Below are 9,643 nucleotides of genomic sequence, written 5' to 3'. Positions count from 1 at the left end.
ACCTAACAGCTCCATCACATTGTGCATAATTACCATTTCTTTCTGTGGTGAGAACATTTAAAATTTACTCTCCTTACACTGTATTTTTTCTTTGTTTCTTTTTAAAAATAACAACTTTCTAAGGGTACATTTTTGTCAAACTTTGCAAGTTATTTCATAGAGATATTTAATACTAAAGTTGTGCTCTTTTCTGATAAGTATTCTGATTTTCAATGATTTTTTGTATTATCAAAAATACATTTGAACTTAGAATTTAAAAAACCTTGGCAACCGTCAAGTATATAATACAATATTATTAACCATAGTGTATATTAGATCCCCATAACTTATTCACCTCATACTGGAAGGCTGTACCCTTTCACCAACATTTCTCCACTTCCCTCACCCCCTCAACCCCTGGTAACCACCATTCTACTTTATTTCTCTGTGTTTGGGTTTTTTAGAGTCCACATATAAGTGATATCATACAGTGTTTATCTTTCTCTGACTTATTTCACTTAGCATAATGCCTTCAAATTCCAACCATACTGTCACAAGTGGCAGGATTTTCTTCCTTCTCATGGCTGCATAATCTTCAATTCTTTCGATCGATCTATCTATCTATTTATCATCTATCATCTATCTATCTATCATCTATCCCTGTAATTGGTATAATTTCCATCTTGAATTGGCTAAGAGTTGTTTTGTGACCTATTATATGATCTATCATGAAGAATATTCCATGTAAACTTGGGAAGATTGTGTATTCTGCTGTAAGATTTAATGTTGCATATATGTCTTTTAGGTCCACTTTCCGTAAACTATGGTTCAAGTCCAGTGTTTCCTTGTTTATTTTCTGTCTGGATGATTTATCCATTGTTAAAAGTAGGATATTGAACACATAGTGTAAATATATATATGCCTTATTATTAAAATATACAGCTGAAACTTACTGGATTTCGTTAACCAATGTCACCATAAAAAATTAATTAAAAAATAAAAGTGGGGTATTGAAGTCCTCAACCATTAGTGTATCTCCCTTCAGATCTGTCAGTATTTGCTTTATATATTTAGGTGCTTCTGATGTTGAGTGCATATATATTTATGATTTTTTATCTTCTTGATGGATTTACCCCCTTATCATTATGTAATGACCTTTGTCTTTTGTTACCATTATTAGCTTAAAGTCTAATTTGTCAGATATAAGCATAGCTACTCCTGATCTCTTTTGGTTTCCACTTGCATAGAATATCTTTTTTCATCCCTTCACTTTGAGCCTAAGTATGTAAAGTGAGCCTCTTGTAGGCAGCATAAAGCTTTTTTTGTTTGTTTTTAAACTATCCAGCCACTCTTATTATGTCTTTTGATTGAATAATTCAATCCATTTAAAGTTATGGTAATTATTGATAGGTTAGGACTTACAAATGCCATCTTACTGTTTCATGCCTGTTTTGTGGTTCCCTTATTCCTTTCTTCACTTGCTGCCTTCCTTTGTGAATTACTTATTTTCCATGGTGGTATATCATGACTCCCTTCTTTTTATATTTCTAAATCTATTATAGTTTGTTATTGCCATGAGGCTTACATAAAATATCTTATAAATATAAGTTTATTTTATGTTGACAATTTAACTTCGACTGCATATAAAAGCTGTCCCCTTTAATGATTTTGAATAACAATTTGCCTTTTAAAATATGTGGTATAGCCATTAACAAATTGTTGTAGCTACCTCTATTTTTAATGCTTTTTAAATACTTTTTATACTAGAGTAAAATAGTTAACATATCACCATATTATATAGCATTAGAGTATTATCAATGAACTATATGCTTATCTTTACTATTGTGTTGTATATTTTCATGTTACTAATTAGCATCATGTCATTTCAGTTTGAAGAACTCCTTCAACATTTCTTATAGGACAGGTTTAGTAGTGACGAATTCCCTCAGCTTTGGTTTGTGTTGGGAATTTTTTATCTTTTCTTCATTTCTGAAGGCAAGCCTTGCTGCATATTCGTGGTTGGCAATTTCTCTCTTTCAGCACTTTGAATATATCATCCTACACTCTCCTAACCTTTAGTCTGAGAAATTTGCTAATAGCCTTATGGGGATTCATTTATATGAAAGAATTTTCTTTTGCTGCTTTTAAAATTTTCTTTTTGATTTTAGACAGTTTTATCATAATGTGTCTTGGAGAAAATTATTATATTGAAAATGTGAGGTAACCTATTAGCTTCATAAGCTTGGATGTCCAAATCTCTCCCTAGGTTTGAGCAGTTCTCAGATATTACTTTTAAAAATAAGCTTTCCATCCTCCCCGCCCCCTTTCTCCTTTTGGGACTCTAATGACATGTACATTGTTTCTCTTGATGATATCCCATAAGTCCATGGACTTTCTTCATTCCGTTTCATTCTTTCTTATTTGTTTGCTCCTCTGATGGATAATTTCATCTGTCTTCTAGCTCACTCATTCTTCTGATTGGTCAAGACTGTTTTGAAGCTATTAAATTCTTTCGTCATTGAGTTCTTCAGCTCCAACATTTCTGTTTATCTGCCTTCCTATTTTCCTATTTTCCTTTATCTTCCTAAATATCATTTTATACAGTAGACCAATTACTTTAAAAAAATTATTCTATTATTGCATATTTGGGTTGCTACTGGTTTTTTGCTTTTGCATATAATACTGCCATGAACACCAAAATAACTTTGTAAGGCTCAGTGACATCAGAAATCTCATTTCTGTCTGATGACAACCAGTTCTAAAGTCAATATTCTAATTTGTACCCTCTTTTATTGTTAGCAGTATTTAAAGCAAACTAGATAGTGCAGGCTTTTAGAAATTGTCTATAATTAAATAATATCCACTTATTGTTATAGAAGTCTTTTTCTGAATTTTCAGAGTGATGAAAAAATTTACATTTTTTTGTGGTTGTTATTGACCAAAATAAAAATGCCCAGAAAATATTATGTACAGCTATATACCATTTTCATATTGAGTTAGAAAAACTGATTTTCTACTCCCTGACATCTGTAAAGTTGCTTGATGTATCAATAAATAATACTTAAAAAACTTTACCAGTTAAGTCCAATTAATTTTTAAACTACAAATACAGCGATTAGAGAGATTTCCTAAAGAAAACGAACATGCTGTTGGGTCGTGAAGAAACTAAGGATAGAGAGCAGATGGAATTTTTGGCAAAAAGAAGGCAAGTCTGTCAGCAGCAGGGGCTGGCTAATGCTCTAGCATACTGTGCTGATAATACCTCAATCAATTAAAGAAGTGCCATCCAGAATTTGCCAGTCAGAAGATATCTTAACCACTTTTTCTTAAAGCAAGAGCAGCTGCATTATAACCTCATATGGGGCCAAGCAGCCAATTTAGGATTCATTTTTGACAGTCAGCTGATGTTGGTTTTTCAATGAATAGATGTTCATGCCTGGCAATACTGCTAATGTAAAATGTTGCTATTTATATGATACTATGCCACCATCTGAACAGCACATGCATAATTTATTCATCATCCACAAATATTTGTTGAACTCAAATGTTGAGTGCTTTAGTATGTACATAACGAGTCTTTTGTTTTCAAAGCTGGTTATCCTGCAAGTCAGTACAGGGCTTCCTGTGAATACCCAGAAGCTCCTCCTCCTGCACATCTCTTCACGGCATTTATCACTTTCATTTTATACTCTCTCCCTCAGAGTAAAAACCAAAACCATCCTATGGCCTAATAGACCCTACACAACTTCCCTTATATGTCTGACTTCTCAGTCTCTCTCTCCCAATATCCCTCTACTCCTCCTCCCTGTCCCCGCCCCCCTGTGCCCCCCCCCCACCGCCTTTCTCTCTTTCTGATGCTATTCATGTGTGGTTGAAATGTAAAATTCCTTCCTCCTGTGTTGAGTACCTATTGTATACCCAGTACACTAGTGGATATAAAAGAGCCTTCCATCAAGGAGTTTCCAACAGTTTTGGAAATGAAACTAAATTATACATATAACATTATGAGAAGTAAGCCATTACTAAATTATGTGGTATAAACTTTAAATACCAAAGAATAGGAAAGTTCAGAGTTCAAGAAAGGTAGGAGGAGGACTAGCTCCTTGCATCTAGTTATTATCATGACAATAATAAATTGAAGGCCTCCAAATCTCTCTAGTTTCTCCCAATTACCAGGTCGGCATTTCTAAATGCTCCAAATTAAGCAAATGCAATCAGAATTTATTATCCCTGATTTCAGTTAGCAGCAGCATCACCTATCCTCCAACTCTAGCTAGAACTTGGAAGTCATCCTTAATTCCTCCTTCCTAACTGCCTCCTTACCCATCTGCATCTTATTCATGTGGCACCAAGTACATCCTACATACAGATCCCCTTTCTCTAAACTTCCATTTCTAGTACCTTGGCTGATGCCAATGTTCTAATTCTGGGTTTTACAATAACCTTCTAACCCTTTTACACCAGCCACTGCTATCCATCCATTTTACAAACAGTGATCTTTCTAAAGTTCAAATCATTTATATCACTCGCTATTGTCCTCGGAATAAAATCCTTTGCATGATACCAATAGTCCTGTTGTTACACATCTTTTCCAGATGATATTCTGGATGCTCTCAGGTCTGAAAGAAGAGAGTGGGTGCTCTCCTTATCACCAAATCTAATAAGTCCCACTAGGGCCAATATTAATCAAGGGCATCTGATCCGACGGAGTGGAGTGGGACCTGGGGATGGGACTTTAGAAATGTGGTTCTAGGCATAAAGCCAAGGCCAGTTTAGGCTCCCAGACAGGGTCCACTCCACCACTGTTGAAGAGAGTTAGAGGGGCCTTGGGGAGTGGAAGTAGAAACTGAACTATGGCTAATTGTTTGTTTTCTATTGCCGTGATTACAAACTTAGCAGTTTAAAACAACACACATATCTCAGTTTTCGCTGGTCAGGAGTCCATCCACAGGATGGACTGCTGGGAACTCTGCTCAGGGTCTCACAGGCTGCAGTCAGTGCAGCTGGGTTCTGTTCATCGGAGCCCGGGATCCTCCTCCAAATGCATTCAGGTTGTTAGAATTCAGTTCCTTGCAGCTGTAAAACTATGGCCCTCAGCTCTTAAAATTTGCCCTTCTTCACAAGCATTTCACAATATGGCTGCTTTTTCAAGGTCAAAGGAAGAGCATCTATCTTGCTTCAAATCTTTTTCTTAAGAGAAGGCCTAGTGTCTGTCTGTCTTCTGTATCTCTAAACATCTCTAATTCTTAAACAGCTGAGAGGATGACTGGGAAACCTATGTCCTGCTCACAGTGATCCTGAATGAAAAAGCGAGTAGTAGCTGGAGACAGCAGTTGACTTTCTCTGTAGAAGTGGATATGTGAGTGTCAGGAGAGTGAGCATTGACAGTAATGATGTCAACCTGAGGTTTCCACTGAAATGTGACTAAATCTCACCGGTGCCTGCCATTCAAACACGATCTGCATGACAGAGACAATGAGATCGTATCTAGTGTGAGAGCTTTTGTTAAAATGGAGAATCTATGAATGTCATACTTTGGAATGAAAGAGAGATTATGGACATAACTCATATGCATTTTTCCAAAGACATAGGTGAAAAAAAGAGGCATGCATATATTTGTGGAGTGCAAGATTTAAAATAGCAACTTCCAACTTCATTAGCTTGCAGAATGATTCAGAAAGATCACAATAGGTACAAATAATAAACCTTAGCTTAAGTGAAATTCAATAGTAATAAATACAAGGTTCTGACTTTGGACTTGACTTTGTTATTGTGGTAAAAAAGGACATTGAATTTAGTTTACTTTTGTTTATTGACAAGGACATTGGAAAGTAAAGCACATAAAAAAGATACTTCTAAAACTGTGCCTTGGAGGAACAAAATTGGTTTGATTAAAGGTCAGTTCAGGAAAAATAATATAGATAGTATTTTTCAAGCAAAATAAAAAATGGCTTTATTAAATCTCGGGGAGATGGGGTGGGGTGGAGAGGGGAGCACAATTTTACAGTTCAGATTTCTTCCTTTACCAGTGATACATAGCTTCTCATATTTCATCCTGAAATTAAACTGAGGGCCAATTGAGAAGCTTAGATGGGCCACATGGAATCCAATGGGAGATCATAACAGTCCTTAGTTATTTAAAAAGGTAATTATAATAGCAGGGTCATTTTTCCAGCTTCTTTCCTAACAATTCTGTAGAAAGGTTCAGGAGTAGCTTAATTAATTGTTCTCTAAAATAAAACTTGAGGAGATTCTGAGGCATTTACCTTAAGTGAGCTTTCTCAGTTTAGAATGGGCTTCTCAGATACTTGGATATTAGGACTATGTTTCTGGAGACTATAAATTTTAATTTTGTAAATTTACAAAGATAATGCATAGTCCTAAAAAGAAGACATCATTCTCTTAAAGAGTTTTCCAAAACTATGAATAACTATGCTTACCATCCACAGAGTTTAAAAATTCTGCAGAAGTAAAGAAATCGGTTAACCTTTTCTGAACTCTTAGGAGAAACAAGAGGAGTACTTAAAAGGGTTGAACTGGCTGCCTATATAATCTAGATTACCCTTTAAAAGTAGTATTTTTTCCCTTGTACATCATCATTTATATATATTCATTAATGCTTTTGATGAAACAAAATTAATTTCATAAGAAATTTACATTAAACCAAAAAGATAAAAATAAGAATTTCAACAAAAAGAAAAAAATACCCTTTCAAATAGATTCGACTGATCACCAGTCTCGAACTGAATGAAAACAATTTCCTACCCAATGGCTCCCTTCAGAAGTGAAAACCCAATAACTTGAACTACACTTCCTCCGTATCCAGAAATAAAAGGTTTTCAATGGTCAAAGAAAAGTTATCATTCTTTTTATAATTCTCACCCTAAATTTTATAAAATAAATCCCACAACTTTAAACAGCCTTAGTTTATTACCTATTCACTGTTATTTTAAACAATCTAGATATATACAAAATTTGTATTGTTTCTTAAATGCTGATTAATAAAAATATTACATAAGTGCTAATGGGATTTTCTCTTAAACACAGCCAATTAATGCTTACAAGTTTAGTTCTGTTTATGGCAATCCTTGTGCTTTAAAATTTTTTCAAGTATATAGACATCTTCGAGCCCTAAGAGATCAGAAAAAAATTTACAAAATATGTAGGGAATCTCAGAATTTCATGGGTGCAGATGAACTGATGATTCCTTAATGAATTGGAATAAAACTTTGGTTTATGGAAACAATTCTGTATTAAATAAATTACTCCGAAGATATCATTTTTAATGTTTTAAAATTTTAGGGTGGTCAATTTTAAACAGTTACTAAAAATAAGGCAGATTGGTTTTGATAGTTTGTCTACGTAACACTTATTAAAATAGTCTGTAATGGGTGTGGGCCTAGACTACAAATTCTAAACTTTATAAAAACTAAAAATGTCCTCTCTATATCCTTAAAGGATGTAATTACTTTTACTCAAATTGTGAAACTTAATCATTAACAAAACAAAAATTCTAATGAGTCATTATTCAAATTTAATTTTCTGGGGGTGGGGGAGCAAAAAAATAATAAATCTAATTTTCCAGTATTTTAGAAGAAAACTTTGGCTAGTAACTTAAGTGCAAATATTTTTGCTATTTTTTAAGTTATATCATGTATCATGTTATTCCTCTTGGTAACAAACTTTCTTACTCAATTTTATGTGTTACAAGAACATTAAAAAAATTTTAATTAACTAGAGTAGGATAAAATACTAGTGCAACTATGGCCATGCCACCCTGAATGTGCCCAATCTCGTCTGATCTCGGAAGCTAAGCAGGGTCTGGCCTGGTTAGTACTTGGATGGGAGACCACCAAGGAATACCAGGTGCTGAAAGCGTTAAAAAAAAAATACTAGTGCATATGATACTTGTTGTACTTGTAATATTTAAATATAATGTGCAGACAAAATAACTTACGTTTAGGTCACTGATAAATCAATTGTTCTTTCTGGCTTATTTCCTTTTCCAAAATTATAGTCTGTATATCTGATTCAAGATAAAATACTTGGAAATGTAATAATGATACCTATTTTACGTATTCCTATTAAAAGCAGAATATGTCTGCGAAAAACGGAAACCAGTAAAAAACTGAATTTTACAATGCCAAAATTAATGTTTTAAAATAAACTATGAATAAAGGGAACAACGAGGCTCATCTTAAGCTGTTTGTCATTCTTTTTTTAAGAGATTACAACACACATACAATAAATGAAATTTTATCAAAATACAGCACATTTCTTCTACTACATCCATAAAAATCAATTCCTATGTAAATAGTACTGAAAATCAACTAAAATGGGTTTAAAATTTACAAAGAGTTGTTAAAGGGTTTCAATCAATATTATTAAAACTATACAGTACAATAACCAATTGATAACATCTTGAAATAAGTGCAATATTTCAGTTCACATCTTTTTAAAAGTACTGCCTATTTAATCTGACTAGCAAGAAAGGAATGAGTCTAACTCACTTTTGCAAAAATAATATAGATTGCTGTTTTTGCTAGTCCTACAGTCTTAATTAAAACAAGGTTGAAGAACAAAGGATAACAGATTAAAAGTTCCAAAATTATATTTTTTAGTAATTAAAAATGAATTGCAATAACTGAATATTGCTCTATTGACAGGCTCTAGACTAGCCTCGACTAAAAACAGTTATTGGTCTTCTATGGCACTTTTTTCTGGTCCAAATAACCATGCATTAATTCTTATCATTGCATGTTACTCAAATTTTGATTACGTAGACAGAACAAAAACAAATAAAATTAGTGGTTTGGATAAACAAAATTAATAAACCTCTACCAAATATTTCTTACATTACTGAGAACAAAGGCAGTTGGTGGTAAAACACTATTAAACTGATACACTTAGAAACCCTTTAAAGACTCTGAAGTGTCGAGTTCACATTTAATGTTACCTGTAGGAAAAGCCCTTTATTTGAACACCTTTACACACTGGTAGGACCCAAGGACCCATCCCTTTGCTCTACAACTCCCCACAGCAATTCTCTATCACTGTGCCAGTTTCACAAACTTGCTTTGGTTTCCTAGCTCCATGCGTACTGTTTCCTTTTACTTTACCAAGGCAATGTGAGGCCAAACAAAATCAAGAGGCTTTCCTAAATCTTCTTACATTTTGTGTTACAGCAACACAATCTTAAAACTGGCCATTTTAGTTTCATTTGCTGCTTAAAATAAAAATTATAAATTAAGATTAAAATGGTGTACTAATTGTAAAACCGATTCCAAGTACCACCATTTGCAAAAAATCAAGGGATTTCCATATCAAGAAAAAGCATGGACATGCATCCACAATAGTTAAAAATTTCCTGTGACTAAAAAAATTAAAAATTGAATCACCAGTGGCAAATCTATAGTCAATGGCTATGACAAACCAGATCCTGTAGAGCTCATAAAATGCAATTCTTGTCTTTTTTATTTCTTTAAAAAGACATTACATTTTTGTTGCATTATTCTATTATAAAAACACATTAACGAATAGCTGTGTTTTCATTCTTTGCTTCCAGATTTTTATAGAAATTAACTGTTTCAATCTGGCCTTGGAAAGTGAACCCACCAGCACCAACTTCACCTACTCACTCTTCAATTCAATATGCACATAGCAA

At 33.7% G+C, this 9,643-nt stretch overlaps 1 pseudogene; it reads left to right on the top strand.

Moving 5' to 3' along the window:
• The first annotated feature begins 7,738 nt into the window (after positions 1 to 7,738).
• On the top strand, positions 7,739 to 7,857 carry LOC112480873 (annotated as a pseudogene).
• Positions 7,858 to 9,643: the final 1,786 nt, after the last annotated feature.

This window comes from Pteropus alecto, unplaced genomic scaffold (assembly GCF_000325575.1).
Source record: "Pteropus alecto unplaced genomic scaffold, ASM32557v1 scaffold20, whole genome shotgun sequence".
Taxonomy (NCBI): domain Eukaryota; kingdom Metazoa; phylum Chordata; class Mammalia; order Chiroptera; family Pteropodidae; genus Pteropus; species Pteropus alecto.
The sequence above is the reverse complement of the archived record's forward strand: the minus strand, read 5'-3'. Positions and strand labels throughout refer to the sequence as shown.